Source organism: Microcebus murinus, chromosome 5 (genome assembly GCF_040939455.1).
Source record: "Microcebus murinus isolate Inina chromosome 5, M.murinus_Inina_mat1.0, whole genome shotgun sequence".
In the NCBI taxonomy this organism is placed as follows: Eukaryota; Metazoa; Chordata; class Mammalia; order Primates; family Cheirogaleidae; genus Microcebus; species Microcebus murinus.
The window spans coordinates 45,173,673-45,195,658 of NC_134108.1; the positions used below are offsets into that span (position 1 = coordinate 45,173,673).

At 34.7% G+C, this 21,986-nt stretch overlaps 1 protein-coding gene across 1 annotated transcript in view; it reads left to right on the forward strand.

The window, feature by feature from the left end:
- Positions 1-8,121: 8,121 nt before the first annotated feature.
- Positions 8,122-21,986, forward strand: part of HS3ST5 (heparan sulfate-glucosamine 3-sulfotransferase 5) — a 153,223-nt gene continuing 139,358 nt past the window's right edge. Inside the window, exon 1 of the mRNA XM_012753210.2 lies at positions 8,122-8,314. The gene's annotated coding sequence lies outside the window, so the exon portion shown is untranslated. The remainder of the gene's footprint in view (positions 8,315-21,986) is intronic.

Consider the following 21,986-nt stretch of genomic DNA (forward strand, 5'->3'; position numbering starts at 1 on the left):
AAACTCTTTGAGGATATAATGGAGGAAAATTTCCCTGGCCCTGCTAGAAATCTAGATATCCAGGTACAAGAAGCGCAAAGGACTCCTGGGATATTCAATACAAACAGGAAAACACCACTACAAATACTCTTCAGTCTGGCCAACAAAAGCATTAAAGAGACTCTCCCACAAGCTGTAGGGTGAAAGAAGCAGATACTAAAGGGAAAACCCATCAGGATAACAGCAGACTTCTCAACAGAGATCTTATAAGTCAGAAGAGACTGGGGCCCAATCTTCACTCTTAAAATAATGCCCAGCCTAGAGTCTCGTATCCTGCAAAACTAAGTTTCTTATACAAGGGAGAAGTGAAGAACTTCTCAGACAAGCAAAGACTGAGAGATTTCATCAAGACAAGACCTGTCAACCAGGAAGTACTCAGAATGGCATTACACACGAATGATCACAATAGACACTCACCGGTGTAATATCATCCAAAAACTAAAGTTCGAAGGCCAGATACAACAATGGCTCAAGAGAAAATATAAAGCAACAAAATTCAGTTTAACTGGATAAACAGAAATCTGACCCACTTATCAATTCTTTGAATAAATGTGAATGGCTTGAACTGCCCACTAAAGAGATAGTGGCTGGCCAAACGGATAAATATACTCAAGCCAAATATCTACCATCTTTGTGAAACACATCTAGCCCAAAGGATTCATTCAGACTCAAGGAGAAGGGATGGAAAAGAATATTCCATGCAGATGGAAGCCAAAAGAAAGCTGATGTAGCAGTTCTAATTTCTGATAACTTAGTCTTAAAATCAACAAAAGTAATGAAAGCCAAAAATGGTCACTATGTAATGATGAAGGGTAGAATTTAACAAGAAGACATAACAATTCTAAGTATTTGTTCACCTAACTCCGATGCACCCAAATTCATAAAGCAAATCCTACTTGATCTAAACAAAATGATAAACAGCAGCACTGTAATAGCTGGAGACTTCAACACCCCCCTGAAAATCATGACATATCCTCCAAACAGAAAATAAACAAAGAAACAATGGACTTAACCAGAACTCTAGAACATATGGGCCTGACTGACATTTAGAGAACATTCTCCCTAAAAAACACTGAATATATGTTTTTCTCATCAGCTCATGAGACATTCTCTAAGATTGAATATATCCTAGGCCACAAGGCATGTCTCAAAAACTTTTAAAAAATAGAAATTATACTATGCATCTTCTCAGACCACAGTGGAATAAAATTAGAAATCAACTCCTATAGAAACTCTCATCTCTACACAAAATAATGAAATCTAAACAAACTTCTGTTGAACAATTATTGGGTTAAGGAGGAAATTAACATGGAAATCGAAGGGTTCTTTGAACTAGCTGATAAAGGAGACACAAGATATCAAAATCTGTGGGACAAAGGTAAAGCAGTCCTGAGAGGAAAATACATAACTATAAATGCCTACATCCAAAAGAGAGAAAGATCACAAATTAACAATTGAATGAATCCTCTAAAAGAACTGGAAAAGGATGAGCAAACCGATCCCAAACCCAACAGAAGAAAAGAAATAACAAAGATCAGAGCAGAACTAAATGAAATCAATAACAAAAAAGCTATATGGAAAATAAATAAAACAAAAAGTTGGTACTTTGAAAAAATTGACATGCTGCTTTCTAGATGAGTGAGAAGCAGGAAAAAAAGGACTCCAATAAGCTCAATCAGGAATGAAGAAGGAGAAATTACAACTGATACCACACAAATATAAAATATCATCTATGAATACTATAAACACCTCTATTCATATAAACTTGAAAACATGGAAGAAATAGACAAAATTTTAGAAACATACAGCTTTCCCAGACTCAATCAGGAAGAAATAGAATTCCTGAACAAACCAATATCAAGTTCCAAAATTGAAGCACCAATAAAAAACTTTCCTAAGAAGAAAAGTCCCAGACCATATGCTTTCACACCTGAATTTTACCAAACCTATGAAGAATTGGTGCCTATCCTGTAGAAATTATTCCACAACATCAAGAAGGAAGGAATCCTCCCTGACAAGTTTTCTGAAGCCAACATCATCCTGATACCAAAACCAGAAAAGTACACAACAAAAAAAGAAAACTATAGACCAATATCCCTTATGAATATAGATGCAAAAATTCTCAATAAAATCCTAGCAAACCAAATGCAGGTGTTTATCAAAAATATAATCCATCACAACCAAGTGGGTTTCATCCCAGAGATGCAGGGATGGTTCAACATATGCAAATCTATAAATGTAATTCACCACATAAATAGAAGCAAAAACAAAGATCATATGATCCTCTCGATAGACACAGGAAAAGCATTCGACAAAATTCAACATCCTTTTATGATAAAGACACTTAACAAAATAGGCATAGACGGGACTTACCTAAAAATGATACAAGCCATATATGACAAACCCACAGCTAACATCATATTGAATGGGGGAAAATTAAAAGCATTCCCACTTAGAATTGGAACCAGACAAGGTTGCGCTCTATCACTGCTTCTATTCAACATAGTGATGAAAGTCCTAGCCAGAGCAATCAGACAAGAGAAGCAAATCAAGGGCATCCAAATGGGGGCAGAAGAAGTCAAACTATTGGTCTTTGCTGATGATATGATATTATATCTAGAAAATTCCAAAGATTCTGCCACGAGACTACTGAAATAGATAAATAAATTTAACAAAGTCTGAGATTACAAAATCAATGCACAGAAATCAGTAGCATTCCTATATGCTAACAACAGTCAAACTGAGAACCAAATCAAAGACTCAATACCCTTCACAATAGCAACAAAGAAAATAAAATACCTAGGAATATATTTAACTAAAGAGGTAAAGGACTTCTATGGGGAGAACGATGAAACACTAAGGAAGGAAATAGAGGATATAAACAGGTGGAAAACCATACCATTCTCATGGTTCAGTAGAATCAACATTGTTAAAATGTCTACATTACACAAAGTGATCTACAGATTCAATGCAAACATTATACCACCATCATTTTTCACTGATCTAGAAAAAATAATTCTATACTTCGTATAGAAACAGAGAAGACCTCATATAGCAAAAGTAATCTTAAGCAAAAAGCAAAATTGGGAGGCATAAATTTACCAGACTTCAAACTATACTACAAGGCTACAGTAACTGCAACAGCATTTGACTGGCACAAAAACAAAGACATAGATCAATAGAACAGAACTGAGAGCCCAGATATAAAACCATCCTTATATAGCCATCTAATCTTTGACAAAGCAGACAAACACATACACTAGGGTAAATAATCCTTATTCAATTAGTGGTGCTGGGAAAATTGGATAGCCACATGTAGAAGACTGAAAGAGGATCCATACTTTCACCTCTTACAGATATCAACTCACAGTGGATAACAGACTTAAACCTAAGGCATGAAACTATACAAATTCTAGAAGAAAATGTTGGAAAAACTCTTCCATTGGCCTAGGCAAAGAATTTATTAAGAAGATCCGAAAGGCAATCATATCAACAATACAAATAAATAAATAAATAAATGGGATCTGATAAAATTAAAAAGCTTCTGCACAGCTAAGGAAACTACCAGGAGAGCAAACAGACTACAATGAGAGAAAATATTCACATGCTACACATCTGATAAAGGGCTTGTAACTAGAATCTATATAGAACTCAGAAAAATCAGCAAGAAAAAAAAATCAAACAACCCCATTAAAAAGTGGGCAAAGGACATGAACAGAAACTTTTCAAAAAAGACAGACTAATGGCCAATAAACATGAAAAAATGCTCAACATCTCTTATTATCAGGGAAATACAAATCAAAACCACAATGAGATATCAGTTAACTCCAGTGAGAATAGCTTTTATCAAAAAGTCCCAAAACAAGAAATGTTGGCATGGATGCAGAGAGATAGGAGTACTCATACACTGCTCTGGGGACTGCAAACTGGTGCAACCTGTGTGGAAAGCAATATGGAAATACCTCAAAGAGTTACAAGTAAAACTACCATTTGATCCAGCAATCACATTACTGGGCATCTACTCAAAGGAAAAACAAGACATTCTATAAAAAAATCCATGTACACTAGAGTGTTTCTAACAGCCCAATTCACAATTGCAAAGATGTGGAATCAACCCAAATGCCCATCAATTCATGAGTGAATTAATAAAATGTGGTATATGTATACCATGGAGCTCTACTCAGCCACAAAAAACAATGGTGACCTAGCATCTCTTGTATTATCCTGGATAGAGGTGGAGCCCATTCTACCAAGTGAAGTAGCATAAGAATGAAAAAACAAGCACCACATGTACTCACCATCAAATTGGTATTAACTGATCAACATTTATGTGCACATATAATAGTAACATTGATCAGGTGTCAGGCAGATGGGAGTGGGGAGGAGGGGATGGGTATATTTACACCTTATGGGTGCAGTGTGTACTATCTGGGGGATGGACACACTTGAAGCTCTGACTCAGTGGGGCAAACGCAGTATATGCAACCTAAAGGTTTGTAATCCTGTAGCATGCTGAAATTAAAAAAAAAAAAAAGAAATAATAATAATATAAAAAATAAATAACCCTTACTCTTTGCATGGCATTATGCTATAGGGTACAAAGAAATGTAAGACACATCCTTGTCTTCAATGTACCTATAAGTAGTTTTGAAAATAAAATACAAAGTAAAAATTGATAACACAAAGTGACTCATGGTTCAAGAGTTGTTGCCAAGAAAATTGTTTATTCAACGAATATTTTTTGAGTGCCTACTATGTACTAAGCACTCTGCTGAATACTCAATATCTACAAATTGGATAAACAGAGAGGGTCACTGTCACCTAGGGAGATGAGGCTGGAGAGTTAGGCAGGGATTGGATCATATGAGACCGCAGCATTAGTCTTTATCCTAAGAACAGTGGGAAGCATTGAAAGTCTTTAAACAAGGGATTGACATGAATAAGTGTGTAGTTTTAAAAGATTACTCTAGATGCCATGAGGAATATACTGGAGGAAACCAAATGTATGATGGGAGACAGACAGAAGCCTAGAAGTATTCTGGGCAACAGACAAGATTGTGATGATGGTGATGGTGCAGGAGGAGGAGAAGAAAGAAGAGGGTATATAGAGAAAAAGGGCACAGTAGATTTAGGAAGTTTAATCAAAAGAATTTAATTATCAGATACTGGGCCTAAGGGAGAAAAGAAGGATCACATCTACCCTGAATCCTTTTGAAAAGGTGGAAGACCTTGGTTTTTGGCTTATTCAAACTAATGGAAGATAGTGCTATTTACAAAAAAGTAGAGAATACTGGAGGAAGGCTTGGTCTGAGAGGAAAGGTTTTATGGGTTCAGTTATGGACAAACTTATTTGGGGGAGTTTTCAAAACATCTAAGTTGAGATGTCAACTATTCAGTGAGAAATAAAAATCTGGAGATAAGAAAAAAATGTTTAAGCTAAAGTTAAGATTTGAGAATCATCATGAAATGATAGTGTCATAGACCTTGATGAACTTCATTACTGTATATAATGGATAACAAAGTGGTTTTGATTAGGAGTCTCTCATTGTGAATAAGAAGAATCTGGAAAGGTTTCATGGGGAGGGAAGCTGAATCATGAAAAAAGAGGTAGAATATGGTTAACGAGAGATGAGTTAAAATGAATGAAATGACAGGTAAACAATAAAAATATATAAAAAATAGATTGAAATATTCAAGTAGCAGAAATAACAGCCCAAACTAGCTTACCTGAAAAAGGAACCTATAGATTCATATATAACTGAAGAGTTTAGGGTATTCCTCCAGCCATCAAGTCTCTCTATCTAGGACTGAAACAACATGCTCAGAACCCAGTTCCTCTTTTTCTGTTTCTCAGCTCTGTTTCCTGAGTGTTCACTTAATTTAGGGTTATATTCTCCTCTCACAATCCCAAGATGGCTTCCAGTAGTTCTGTAGGCTAGATATTTACATGTTCATGTCCAGAGAGAGAACTAAAGTATTTTTAACATAATAGGGCAGCTAAAGCCCCAGAATGGCGATCCATTGACCTATTAAGGTCAAGTATTTATCCCTATTATTGTAAATAGAAGTTGAGATACACTGATTATCTTAACCTAATTAGGGTGCACCTCTGGAGTGGGCATAAATTCTCCCATCAAACCACCTAGAGTGTTAGAGAAGGGGTTAGAAAATTTAGAAGGGTCAATGTTATAGGGAGACTTATGCCAGGTTAAGAACCTTGCACTTAATCCAATAGACCAAAGGGAGCTCTTGTGTTTTGAACAGGAGAGTGATCCAGTGAAATTAATGTTTTAAAAAGTTAAGTCTTAAGGCAATTTTAGGATATACTGCAGTGTTTAAGAGAAAATAAAAAGAGAAATCTTTTTAAAAGTCTATGGCAATAGTCTAGGAAGAAGATGGCGAGAAAGCCTGAATTGATGTTGATGAAGGAATGTTAACAATTGGATATTTCAAAGAATCCACAGGACTTAGCAAGATAATAAAAATGAACTTGAGATGGAACTTCTGTCTCTTCCACTGAGATTTCAAGGAATGTGATAGCCTTAGCACTGAGGCAAAGATGAGATCCCACCTTTTTCCTTTCATGATGCTGGACTCTCTTCTTCGAAGCCTAGCCCTGAACTAGGTAGGCACTGTATTCCATGCTGTTCCAATTAATTATGATCATCTCCTGTCCCATTTTTTCCCATATGAACAACTCTCCTAGGAGTCAGAAAAAAGGCAAGTTTCAACTGCTGTCAGAAGGAAAGCTGTTTCTGACTCTACAGAGTGAGAATTTCTCTTTATTACAGATTACACTCTAAAAAGTCAAAAGATAGATATCACTACAATCAGTGCAATGGCACTTACTTTTAACAAATTTTTTAGGCATTGTGTCAACCAGCAAGGAATAGGAAACCCCAAATGGTTTAAACAAGTAGAATTCCAGAGAAAGCGGTTAGTGGTGTTGGTTCAGCTGTTCATTAATAACAGGGCCTCTTTTTGTGTTTCTCTGGACCTTCCTTGTGTTTGAGATCATGGTAACAAGATGGCTGCCATACTTCCAAATATCACATCCTCATTTAAGGCAAACAAATGTGTGGAAGAGAGAAGAGAAGTGGCAATCTTTTTATTTATCAATAAAGCAAAATTCTGGCAGGATTTCTTACCTAGCATTCTTCTTACAGCTTATAGGCTGCAATAGGATCACATGACCACTCAGCAGTAAGGAAGACTAGGAAAGGGAACCCTTGATTTTCTATTCCATATTTGTGATACATGGCAAGGAAGAAGATAGTCGGGAATGGTTTTGCAGTTACCAGACAAGATAGTCTCCTGTAAAAACTATTGTTATACAGCGAACTTTGTGCTTGCATGTATTAATGTATTCACTCTTGTCATTTTATATTGGGGGGGGGCTTACATTTATCTGTGCATTTGTTTCCTCTGCTCTTTAGGAGAGTGCTTGCATGGTTCATTACCAATTTTAAAAAAGATATTTTATTCTCTTTTTCTGTTAACCACTACCAACTTCTGCTTAACTCATTCAGCAAAGATGCTAGAATTTTGGTTTCCCTGAGTAGGCAACATGTATTGACTAAAAAAGATATCATTCCTGTTTATGCCTATCTTGGCAAACTTTGCCCATGTGAAAGGAAATACAGCAAAGCTACTAGATAATTCCGTGTGGAGTTAGTAAAAGTATCCAATTTTTTTTTTTAATGGAATGTGATAGAGTTTCATGTAAAGAAATACTTCCAAGAAACATCATCAACCCTAACTTGGAAAGAAATGCAACAGCAAAATGTAGCACCTGCATATCAAAAGTAAATTTAGTAATTATACCATTTGATGCAATGCTTAGAAAAAATAGTCAATTAAAGCAATAGGAATTCAACCAGAACTCTTTGCAGGCAGCATCATCATGCAATTCTGACTTCACAATGACATGAAATTTTAAATGACAACTGTGCTAAATCGGGGAGCAGCAAACCCAGGCCAAGTTTAAATTTAGTAACACTGCTAGTTAACTGAAAATAACCTTCTCCACAGCAGATTCTCTATGAATTACAGGTGATCAACCACTTGTTTGTTTCTCTGTTCTGTTTAGAGATAATCAGTTACTCACCGGCTTCAGTACTGGTGTCTCCTCAACGGCATTTCTGTGTCCACGTCAGGCGTCTCCTTAGCCAGTCTGCAAACCCTTGGAAATTAAAGAGAGACTCCACCACATATATTCTTTGAAAACCTTTCATCATATGTGTCAAACTCTCTGAATGAGCACAAGGATTTGAAGGTAAGTGAATTTGGGGGGTAACTCACATTCTTGTGTAACTCTTAATTATATCAAAAGTCAATGATATGTTTAATGAAGTATTAAAAAGCAAAAGCAATTATTTAATTTAAGAAAAATAGCCGCCTAGACACAGCTTCACAGAACAAAAAGGGACATAAAATACAATATTTAAAAGTGGAAATCTTGACCTTTGGTCATCCATCTCACACCCAAAAGCATGACATACTGTGGTTCTCAAAATTTAATGTGCATAAAAGTCACATGAAGGTGAGGGGAGAATACTTAAAATGTTGATTCCTGGGCATATTTCACAGAAACTTACATTTGCCAGGGCCAGGATGTGGCCCACGAATCTATATTTTTACAGTTACCACCTCCGCATGCTCCTGATGCAGGTGTATCTTGGGCCTTTCAGGAACACTGGATTGGCTTTCAAAGTAATCTACTATTCATTTTCAAACTTTGTATTAAACTTGAGCTTTTATGTTGTTCGTTTCCTTTAGTCACAGGAATAAATAAGGAAGAGGTAATTTTAGCACAGAGGTACTAAATTAGTGCTCCCTTTTTGACTCCCCTAATTTGAATTATTAATTTTCACTAATATTCCTTTTTAGAGTCCAATATGATGGATGTATCCCCAAGTGTCCCTTTCTCTCTTCCAGAGTGACGGCCCCGTCATTGCTCTTGTTAGCTGTTACTCCGTTCTGTGTAATGTCTTAATGTATTTAGATGTTTAGGGTTATTGGATCTAATTATAAGAAATATCTGAAAGATTAAAGTAATGAGTTATTACCAGGATTGGCTAAGTATTTCTACATTTAGAGGATTGTATCTTTTTCTCTTCATTTTGAAAACTCAGTCTTAGATTTAAAAAACAAAAAAAACAAATCTGCTTAATACATCTGTCACTACTCTTTTTTCTTAGCAAATAACTTATAAATCATGTGATATATTTATAACGAGTTGCATGTACATTTAGTGAATATCACTTTATTATATTTCTATTTGCTATACATCATTGAGCAACTTCATTTTTATTATTTGCAATTTTAAGTTTATAAAAGGTTTGCTTTTTTATTTCAGTGAAGGAAGTAATTGGTAAGGATGTATGCAGACTTTAAATTGTGATGATTTTTTTTAAAGTTCAATTTTTTTTTAGAGTGAAGAATGAAGTTTTTAATCAAAATCCTTTGATTGAATTTCAGGCTTATAGACATTTCCATCTCTCTCTTTCTCTTTATCAGTCACATTGTGTAGAATTTCTTGTCCATAAAATATTAAAAAGCAAAAATAAATCCTTCATCAAAAGGAAATATATCCCTGTAGTGCCAATTAGCTACATATATCAGCTATTACTATTGTGCATAGAAAATTGAATATGGTAATTTGCATAAAATAAGGCAGCATTTTTTCCAGTAATCAAAATTAAAAATTTACAGAAGTAGATTAACTATAATAATGAAGTTTCATATGCCCTTATTATCAGAATTTTTCTCAATATTAGGATTACCATATCTGAACATAAAATCCTAAAATATGTATATAACACACAAGTTTACTGTTTGGTAAATTCCCTAAATAAAATTTAATAAAGCTTTTATAGCTTTTAGTGCAAATCTTCTATAATATTTTAATTTTGGAAAAACATAGAAACTCTTTCTTTCTCTCTCTCTCTTTCCCCTTCCCCTCTGTCTTCCCCCACTCTATCTATCTATCTATCTATCTATCTATCTATCTATCTATCTATCTATCTATCTACTCCTGGAAAGGAGCAGGTGTAGAGAGAATGGAATTGTGTCCTCAAGTGAGTCACATTCATTATCATTGGTGTATTTATCAGACTGTGTTTTCAAATTGTGGTTCCCCAAAGAAAACTTACAATGTAGCTTCAGGGAACCTGAGCAAGACAGTCTCAATACTTAGGAAGTGAAATATACAACAAAAGAATAAAGTACACAAGCTTTATAGAATCATAGAAGCATAAAGTTTTAGAGCAGAAATAAAGCCGAGATCTTCTAGTCTGGTCCCCTAATGTATAACAGCATTTTCTCTTCCAAACTTGTCATATAAAAGTCTAATACAAAGAGCAGTAAACCAAAATCTGGTCAGGTCTGACTTCTCAACAAAAAGAAACTACTAAGCAAGTGTTTTCAGTAATGATTGTTTTAAGTAAGAAAGGTAGAAGAAAATTTTCCTCCAAGATGAAAATTGAAAAAGTGAAGGAAATATCTAAGAACTTATAAATGTAATTGAATTTAAAAATTATTGATTATGTTACTGGTCAGTGGATAACCTTGCATGTCATTAATCTAGAAATGGAGACAGCAAATTTGGTTTAATTCAGGGTTGTTTAGCTTTGTCTGGAAATCTGATGCAGAGAGAGAAAAGGACCTAAAAGTGACAGCTTTAGAACAGCAGAGCCATCTGGGGCCATCAGTATAGGAGGAAGTAGATTTAAATACGTAAGAAATTCTTGGGAGCATTAGTGTTATTATGAAACAGTATAATAATTAAATCTGTGAGATATAGAAAAATATTTTAAAATGTTTATTATTATCAATTTAAGGAGTTGGGAAATCATTAAAATTTATACAGTAAAAGTGCAATTATTATAGTGGAGAAATATTCATAATATACTGCAAATGAAAGCAAGAAGTTACAAAACCATGTTATGATGGGGTCCCCAATTTATTCTTAAAAAACTATAGATGCATAGGGAGAAAATTAAAATACATAAAAAATATTATTTAATCAAAATAATATTGATAGCTATCCTCAATTTATAAAATTATGGTTAATATTTATTGCTTCTCAAGGTTTGTAAAACTTTTTTTCTAAAGGTTTATATTATTAATATAGTTTAAAAATATTTCTAAAGGGCTGGGAAAATATCTAGTTACCTGAAAATTTCAGTTTTGTAGAATTATAACAAAGTCCTTATAATTGTTGTTTCAAAGAGCCTGAAAGCAAAGGTATTGCGTCTTGTAGTATTAAACTTATTTGACTATGAGAATAGTACTTCCAATTAGATCAAAATAATTTTTAGATATAATTCTTCATTTATAGACTATTATAGCAGGACAAAATTCTCCATGTTTCCTTTTTCAGTAAACACTGGTAATTTCAAATTATGCCAATTAATTCCTTGGAAAAATTCTTTGTATCTTACATCAAATAATTCCAATGTGCTTTCAAGAATTTTCTAACTACAATAGTTTCTTCCACTTGGAGGATAATTTTATATGTTTGGTTACATTAGTGTTAATATGTCTTTGTTCTTTAAATCTCTAGTAGAACATACGGTTAGTCTCACCATTATTACTACCAGCTGCAGTTGGCCTATGATTTTGTTCATTCTGTCTGAATCTGAAGTAATTAGCTCTTTAGTTTAATGACAATATCTGTTAATGGGTTTTTAGGGCCAAATTCTGCTGTTAGAGAGTGGGTGGTGTATTTGAAGATAGAATCTGGCCCTTATGTTTTAAGCATAAGCTGTGTAATTTTATTTCAAAATGATGGCTTAGAGAGTTTAGCATAGGAAAACTAAATCTGCATTTGTCTGAAGTTTCTCATTTTCAAGAAAAAGAAAATAAAAGTGACAATGTATGTAGACGAACAGCAAACCCACTGAAAGTTCTCTGATACAGCCGTCCTGCATGTGTCATCCATACCTGGTATATAGAATGAAATGATAATTATCGAACAGAATTACGTGATGGGGCACACACTGAGTTCTTTAAGTGCAATGAAACACTTTTGATCACTGTATTTCTGAAGGACTTGGTGCAGCAGAAAGAGTCCTTGCCTGGGAGTTACTGGGGTTCAAAGCCTGACTCAGCTTCCTAGTAGTGGCCTGTCCTTAAGGAAATTACCTTTTCCTGCACCTCAGTTTCTTCACCCTAAAAGGAGGCCTTTGCTCCAGATGATTGAAGTGGTCCCTTTCAGCCCTAAGATAATAATTCTAACTTACTTTAAAAGAGCACTATGAGGAATGCACAAGGACCATAAGGAAGGTGCAATGACTTGAGCTAACTGAATAAACAAAATATTAAGTCTACTAAAAGGTATTTTAAGGACATTTTGACATTAAGAACTTTCCTTCAATGCTTAATTACTTTTATCCTGCAGAAGAGAAATATTTGAAGGATTTTATGTAGAAGAGTCTATATGTTACTCTCTTAGAAGTTTTTAAGGAGATGAATTTTGGCAAAACTTGAAAAACTAGTAACAGCTAAGATATCCAACAATGAATAGGATGCCACTTTAGATAATGAATTCACCATCATTATGGGAAAGAACATGGGTATCACAGGTTTTATAAACTGACAAACTGTTCTTCAAGGTGTAAAGGCTAGAGGCAAATATTCTTGACATACAGAAGCTCAGGAAATATTGTTATCTTGAGCTCTTTGTGAAGCAACTATTAGAGGATAAGCTCTATCCAACCAAGAAGTGACTATAGAATCTACTGCAAAAACAAACAAACAAACAAACAAAAAAAAAACCCAAAACTAACTGTGAGCATTGAATGTATTTAACTGTAGACCTAAATCTAAAATAAATAGGGTGACAGAATAGAACATAAAAATATAATGTCTTGACAATGTAGAACTAAAACAACTGACAAAAATTAGAAAGATACAGCAGAAAGTTGGTGCATATAAGTTAACTGATTGCTTTATTCTTAATATATAGTAATCAGTGGATATCATTTAAACTGACAGTCAAAACTATAGAAGTATAAGCAGATTTAAGAACACACACAAAAAAGATTCTAAGGAAGATATTGTTATTGCCCAACATTAGCTACCAAAAAATGGGAGGAGAGAAAGAAAAATATATACTGCTTTTCCTATCACTCATAATAGGGAAATAGTAACTATCCTAAAGATATATTAAAAAAATTAAGGTTATGAAGTTATAAACATTATACTATAGCTTATTATATAAACTTATAAATATTATAAATTAGAAGAAAGTCTGTATTTTTAGAAGCTACAAATATTAAGCAAGGAAAATAGACCATAAAATAAGACTTTCAAAACCGTTAACAGAAAACTTAAAATATTATGACAATATCTCTGTCATATCTTTAATATCAATAAATGTAAAAAAATGCATTTATTTCTTTAAAACAAAATATGTTAAGATTGGATCACAGTGCAAAATCCAGTTCTAAGTGTATACAAGGATACAACCAAAACAAGGTAATTCAAAAATTTGAAAATGGAAGCATAGACAAAGGTAGCCGAAAGATATTAGGAGTTAAAATATTAATATCAGAAAACATGAAATTCAGGGCCAAGGAGCATTTTAACTAACACAAAAGAGGGACTCTGTAATGAATGCTGATGATTATAACATATAATGAAGGTAAATGATCATGAATAAGTAATAAATGTAAAAGCTACCACAGGAGTTTATTCAGCAAATAAACTTAAGTTCTAAAAACATCCCAAGAAATAGAAATAGCCCATTTTTAGGTGGTGAAACAAAGATTTTTTAAGTGTAAAAAGTCATCTTCTATGTTATGAAGCAAAACATTTATATTAAAATTTATTTTCAAAACAAAGTGTTTCTATATCAAAGATAATTAAAATTACCTATTAACCAAAAATTAAGGACATGACTAATCACAAATTTTTTTTCATTATCAGTAAAAAGAGGTTCCAAGTTGCTTTTCTTTTGAAAAGAAAGAAATCTGACTAGGGCTATAAATGTATGCACAAAACTTACTTGATTGGAAGGAAAGTGGAACATTTGGACTTCCCCCACCCCAAACAGGTATTCTTAACAGCAGGATGTAATTTCAGAGTTTTTGCAGTCAAGAGGTTTCTGCTGAGCAAAAATTCTTGTTCAGTTTAGGAATGCAAATTATAATAATTTTCTTATCCTCCTCGCAGCAGGTTTCCTGCCTTCATTTTGCAGACTCCTAAGTTGAGTAAGACACAACTAGGTAACTTCAGTTCCAGGTAACACATTCTTCAAACACAGTCCCATTAACTCAGCTTAGTTATAATGCAAAGCTGCTTAGTTTCACAGATGAAATGGAATACTCTTGAATTGCTTTTCTAATGTAATACCTATTTATAATAAATGCAAAGTGGTTTATGATGGCAAACTTTGTACAGCATGAAAAATTATGAAGGAAAAAAGCTTATTTTTTCTAATCTAAAATTATGAAGAAATGTCATGTATTTTTGCATGTCATACTCCTATTTAAAATAAGAGATATTCAAAAATGAAAATTTAATACACTGGCCTTTATGATATATTACTTCAGCAAAAATTTAAATAAAGCTATTATATTTTGTAGTACCATTTTTTCCTAGATAGCACAGCCTTTCTAATTTACATAAATTTTCTTCAGTTTAATTTCTTTATTAGATTCGAATCATGTGGGTCAAAATTTCCTAACATTGTTTAAGAAAGTAAAGATTACTCAAATATCATCTTTTGTCTGCTGCTGTTAGAATAATATCTGTATAAATGCAACTTAAACTATGTAAACCACACATTACCATAAAGTAAGTCACCTAGACATTGGTCTTATTTTTTAATAAGTAAATTCTGAATGGCAGTTTCCTCCAGTTGACTAAGAATGAATAGATGTGATGGGTGTCGTAGACAAAATTTTACAGCCACAAACTATTCTGTCTTCATGCCTTGTTCAGGTCGTTCGCTTCACTCTTCCATGAATTGCTCTTTCTTCATGAACAGGGTACATATGTACTGTGCCATGACAACTATATTTTCGTCATGCCTGATCAACATTGCCAAATTTAATGATTGATTTTTAATAACAGAAAAGTAAATGTCCAGCCATGCTCAATATGAACTTTCTAAACTATACTGATTTGATGTGTGTGTGTTTGTTCTGGTGTGGGACAGATATACACTTATGTGTCATACAGTGATGTCAGCTAAGAACCAAGAGCCATTCCTGGATACATTATAATTCAATGCATACTTCATTTCTTCAGTCAACAAGCATTTGGTTAACAACTACTTTGTGGCAGGCTGTTCATTGAATAAAACAGGAATCTCTTTTTTCATGGCATTGTTGGAGCATGGCAGACAATAAAAAAAATCATAACAAGTAAGTGAATAATATGGTATCAAAGACTACAGTAATGGATAAAGGAAAGAAAACTTAAGTAAAAAGATAAGAAACAATATGACAGGATATGGGAAGTAGGATCAGATCCAGTACTGCTGGAACCAGCTCTTCTGGCAGATGTTTTCTATGTTAAGTTTGGTTGTCTGAAATCAGAATATGTGGATAAAATTTGGAAGATGTAGTCATTATTAAATGGTGGTTGTACAAATTTTCTTTGTTTAATGATGAGCTTCTATACATTGATGTTCATAGTTGAGACACTTACCTTACAGTTTCTCCAAATCAAAGCAATCAGCTGCATGTGTTTACTGACTTTTAGCCTAAGTGTTCTGTGCTTGGTTTTATTACAGGTGGCCTCCTTAACAAATGCTGTCCAACACTGCAGGGTTTCCAAAGGGATCAAACAATGAAGAATATTACATTTAAATTTATTTTCTTTTCCTTGATAGTTTAGAACGCATAGAATAATTTTAAATTTTTATAGTACCGCTATAACTATAATTCTTGTCAGTGGTGTAAAGCAAAGCCTAATTAGTTCAAAAAAACCCAAATGTCAGGTAGGAGTATGTTAACTTGCAGAATTAATCTGGATTTTGAAAATATCTCGTTTGTTATGGAGCCATTACACATCCTAGGGTTTTAGGAAGTTGTTTTTGTATTTCAGACAGAAAAACTGAGCTCCAAATGAGCACATTCAGCTTTGGAAAACTATATCACTTGGCCTAGGCTATCTTGTTTTCAAATCTTAGAAGTTTAAAAATAAAATACTTTGCATTCAAAGTTGAAAAAATAATTCTTACTTGAGTAACATAAAAATGAGGACTGAACTCTACATCTGAATTTATAGTTTTTTTCTTTTCTTTTTTTTTATTCCTTCATATTATGGGGGTACAGATATTGTTAGGGTTACATATCTTGCCCCTGCCCCTCCTCCCCCACCCCACTATGCCAGAGCTTCTAGCATGTCCAGCCTCCAGGTGGTGCACACCAAAATAACCTATAGTCAGCCCTAATTCAGTTCATTTTGTGAGGCCACGTTAAGTATTTTTATGTTGATTGCCACGTACATCCCTAAGTACCTGGGATCCCTAAGTACCTGTGCTATAGAATCACAGCCTGTTTGAGCTGGGAGTGATTCCATAAATTCTAGTACAACGGCCTTTATTTTACAGGTGTGAAAGCTGAGTTTCATAGAAGGTAAGTAATTTGTACAGGTCAGATGGCGTGAGCAGATCCAGAAAGCCAGTGAGTGGTGGAACTGGGACAGAAATCTATTCTTTTAAGGCCCAACCCAGTATGGTTTTTATGATATCACTTTACCTGAGATTTTTCCATTGCCTGTTATCAAAATAATACTTCCCTTAAAATTAAAGAGAGTCGACCATATTTTTGAATTTCACAAAGTGCTCTGATTAGTGAATATGCCTAAGCTCCCAGAAATGAATGGCCTTACTTATGTGATGACCTCATCAGCACTATTGGAATGTGACTGTTTTTCTTTTTAATGAGAATGATCTGTTGAGATTTTTTTTGAAAAAATAAAGGAAATTATTTATGAAGCCATAAAATGACTTACCTATTAATCAATATATGTGGTGCAAATGAAATACAGTTGTATTACTCTTCAATGAATCGTGGATAGAGAAAATTATAAGTAGTAAAGTGCTGAGTTTAGAAAATAACTTGAGTAACGTCTGTGCCCTGGGTTCCTCAGAGTCCTTAAGAAATGACAGAGTCATGTGAAAACTCTCTTCATAAGGGAAAATTATATAACTCACTGGGAAATAATTTCAGTAGATTTCTTAGAGCATAGAGGTAATACATTCAAAACACAAAGTGTAAAAGGATGTCTACTAGGCCTAGGGACTTTCATATGCAAAAAAATTTAAACAATTAAAGCAGTATCAATTTATTTTCAAAGACAGTTCTGAGTTTAAATATTATAATACACCTTAAAATGGTGTACATTTGATTCTTATAAATGGACTCTAAATTTCCTTGAAGTGAAGGATATAACTATGGCTTTATATAATGATAAAATGGGGGTTTCTCATTTCACAGAATAGAATTTTCATGTGTGTTTCTAAGCATACCATTTATTAAACCAATATGATTTAAATTTTAAGTAAATTAAAAAATACGTATAACAGGAGGTACAGGGTTCTAAATGATTGATAAGGATGATTGTGGAAAACAGCTGTAAATACCCAAGGTCAGAAGATTTAATGAGTACTTTGTGAACTTTTCAAGGTTTTCATGGTTTTGTCTACTAGTGAATGAAGTAGGAGAATAAATAATTCACCTAGTTTTTACTTCTATTATTATACACTTGTAAATCTAATGAGACTAAGAAGCTAAAAACTGGATCTTCTATCTGTTCTAATATCCATGGCACTGTTTAATTAAGGTCTTCTATTAATAAGTAAAGTTAATTGAAAATTATAATTTAAAATTACATCTGGTTCCCATTAATGTAATGGCTAATTATTAGCATTCTAGCATTAAGCATATTAGACTAATTGTTTATTATTTTAATAATAACCAAAAAAGACACTTAAGAAAACACAAAGGTAATATATTTCAGATTACCAATGAAAGAAAAACTGTGAAAATAACTAATTTATGCTTATTTTTGATTGATTGAATTCATTTTGTCTGAAGCCCTTAGTGATGTCCTTGGAAATGTCTATCCCTCTGCTGTTCCTCTCCCCTTTCCCCTATGAATATGTATGTGATTTAGAAGGCAATAACAGTTTTTGCATATTCTTTTCCCAAAGGAACATTGTTTTCCATTTTTAATCACTTCATAGATGAATTGTCCTCTGATCAACAAGGGGATTAGTGGGGCACACACCCCCTTTAGGTAAACCTGTGTGTTCCAGGGGTGTCATAGTTTGCCTCTTGGGCTGAGTGAAATTGAATATACCTTTGCCTTTCATTGTCTTTTCACACATTATGTAAATTGGCAAGAATAAAAATAATGTGATTGGAAGTACAGCTTGACAGACAATATAATGTAATATAATAACCAAATACTTATGAGGTAGCAATCGTGCCTTGGGGCAGCGAGTATTTGCATTTACACATTTTTGTCTAGAGTTTAGACTTGCATAATAAATCGCTCACTGTGGAAAGTAGAATTGTTTTTAAAACATTCTACTTACCACTCTAAGGGTAACAAAGATGCACCAAACTCAGTTTCAATCTATTTGGGGAAGTAAAGCACAGGGGCATAATAAGTCATATTACACAAAACTTAATAATAAATAGAAATTTCTATATAGATTGACAATGACCATCATAAATTTTTTTTCTCTATTTCACATGTAAATAAGTTCAGCGCATGCATAAGCTTAAGCAAAAAAAATAGGTACAAAAGAAGTTTTATTCATGTGTTGACAGAAAGAGTGTTTTGGACATAGAAAGTTAGGTGTCTGACTCTTAACAGGGATCAAATAATACAATCCTGATGCTAGGCCTACTCAGGGCATTGCATTTCCCATTTCTTCAAGGTAGGATGTTTAAATCCCAGCTCACTTTCAGCTCATCAGGAAACCACATCTTTCCTTCAAAACTTCACGTATACTGGTGGGCTCTGTAGCCTTTCAACTAAGTTTTCCTGTTTTCCAAAAGAGGCAAATTTTTCAACATTGAAATTTGAGTATTGTTTAGTTCCTGAAGAAAATTATTCATATTAATATATATTTGGGTAAATATCAAAGACATTTGTCACTGAAGCCAGAACTGCTTAGTTGTTCAGGCAACAAAATGAAAATATTCTTTTTATTTTGTTTTGTACCTTGGCATTGAGAGCCATCACTTACAGGAAGCAAAATATTTAAATATGTATGTAGCTTAATGTTTATTAGAATCATATAGGAGGGTAACAAATATTTAGGCTAACCCTAAACTCATTTTAATGCAGGGGGATGGGGGAAGGATGTCCCATGGCTAAATTTCCTGATAATATACAAGGTGGTATAGAATAATGATTAGGAGTGTGAGCTCTGGAATCAGATTGCCTAAATTCAGGTCCCCAGTTCTGCTACTTACTAGCTGTGTGACCTTGGGCACCTTCAGTTTGCGAAGACTCAATTTCCTCGTGTGTAAAATGCAGATGATAATATTGCCAACATCATAGGACTATTGGGAATTAAAAGAGATGATTCATGTAAAGTACTTTGTACGGCTCAATGGGTTTAGACTGCTCTCATTTCTACTATTCCACATGGCCTCTCTTGTTTTCTTAAAAATGAAATCTTGTCATGAACACTCTGATTGTTCCCTCATTTTCATTGTTTCTATTAACTTGAAGATGAAGAAACTGTAAATATATAACTTTGTATAATTACATAACTATATATAATAGGTATAGTATATACATATATATAAGCATAGAGAGGGTTGGGAAAATATTCAAGTAAGCCTGTTTAATAGAATACTTTTATTCTCAGGATAATGGTTGCTTTAAACCTGCAGCTTTGAAACAGGATTTAAATGGCAGCCTAATGGCTTTGTCATCATAACCACATAAAAGGTCTGGCAAGATGTGTAAATTTGTGCATATGGGCCTGGTTGGCAAAGCCTTTGAGTTGAAATTGAACCCACCCAACAAGTTGTTTCATTAAAACATTGCCTGGAAATGTTTGTGTCTTATTGCATGGATGGTGGTTGGCTTTCCAGCTAAACCGGTTAGTGGAGGGAGAATGCGGCCAGTTCGAACAGTGGGCGGCAGGAGATTCTGTCCCTCCAGATTGTTGAGCAGCTGGAGCCAGTGAGTCATGCTTAACTGACACTGGACAGCTGTCCATCAGCTCATAGTTTTGAAAAGAGCTGCATGAAGCAGCCGCTGGCTTCAGCATCCCAGCAACACCAGAGACATGCAGCTGCCTCAAATACCCAGGCTTCCCTTCCACCCTTCTCTGCCCCCAGACCTTTCACCTAGGAAAGGTGGCCACGGGATCTCACTCCATATAAAACCATGGAAACTTCAAAATCCAGGAAAATATTCTTTAGAAGCATTACACTTTCAGTTTTTGAAAAAGTTAGGATGATTCTTTTCTCATTTTTTTTCCCCCCTCTGGAAGGTTTTCTGGGTCAGAATAAAAAGTTCATCATAAACCATTTTGGCTGAATAAACTAGCCTGCCTGCACACATTAGCTCATTCTCTAGGTTCACTTTTGTCAACTACCTGTAGGTAATAAGACAATGAATATGAGATGAGAGAATATAATAATTGTGTCTTTAAGTGTGTCCACTGTTGGGTAAACATGTTGATGAGTGGAATTGTCCTTCTAGCAAAGATGAAAAGTATCATTGGAATGCCTCCTCATCAGCATTGGTGAAGGTCTATTTACTATTTTGGGCCCACAGAGTGTAAAAGAAAAAAATTAACAGTCTGTATCGTAGCCGAAGGTGCACACATTTATGATATGCTGGTTTTATGTGTGCATTGTTGCATTGGGCTTTGCCAGATTGCTGCAGAGAGACTGCTTCAAGTTAACAAGTCGCAGGGCTGCATGAATGATTTGATTTACTCTAGGGTCTAGCCAATGCATTCGGCTTTATTTGTTAACCTAGCAGAACATTATTTATTAATGAGTTCTTCATGCTTTATTAAGCCTAATGTCAAAACACCTCTGTGGGACCGAGTAGGCATGTTTTCTCTTTGTGGTAAGGCCTTCCAAAGAAAATGAAAAATTATGCAGCAGTGCTTCGGTTAAAACCCAACAGATATTAGTTCAATTGCTCTTGATCCTGTCAGATGGTATTTCTGAATCTTTATGAGAGATTTGAATGGGATGCAGTGTGGAACTGAAACTAAAGGATCCCCTCTTTCAGATGTCAGTAATTAGATCCCTCCAAAACAAAACAAAGCTTCTGTGGCCCCGGAAGATGAGTGGACTCTTCAGCAGGCCAAACCGAACAAGTTCAGCAGGAGGGGGAAGTACAGTTGCAGTCAGTGCAACAGCAGTGAGGAGGGAGAGGCTCATGCCAATAGCATAGTGATTTGAGATTAAGAACAAAGTGAAATAATGGAAGACAGCTGAGTGTTAAGGGGAATGGGCACAATTCTGAACTATACTGCTGAGTCTGCTGGGACTTAGTGGTAGGAGCTGGTGGGAGTGGAGGGGAAGCTTTGATGGCTAAGGATGACAACCAGTGAGTAGGACAACATGCAGGAGTCTTGGGACTGCCAGCCCAGAATTCTCCTGGTCTCAACACAGTCAGAAGGGTCATAGCCTTGGGGACAGCCAGGAAGCAGGAGATGCCAAAGGGTGAGTATAGGCATTGTGGTTTAATGCATCATGATGCACTCATTAGGAAGAACCAGAAATGGAACCAGCTAGGGTTCAGGGTCCCAGGCAAGAAGACTGGAGTTCTCTGTCCTGATTTTTTAACAGAAATCTACAAGACAAAAACCAGGGTGTAAGAAAGGTAGGAAATAATCACTTTAGCTCAGTGATCTGTGCAAGTGTCCCCGACCCATCCCTGCTGCGGGACACATGCGGTCTATCGGTAGGAAGATCCAACAAGTCGTGCTAGGTGCT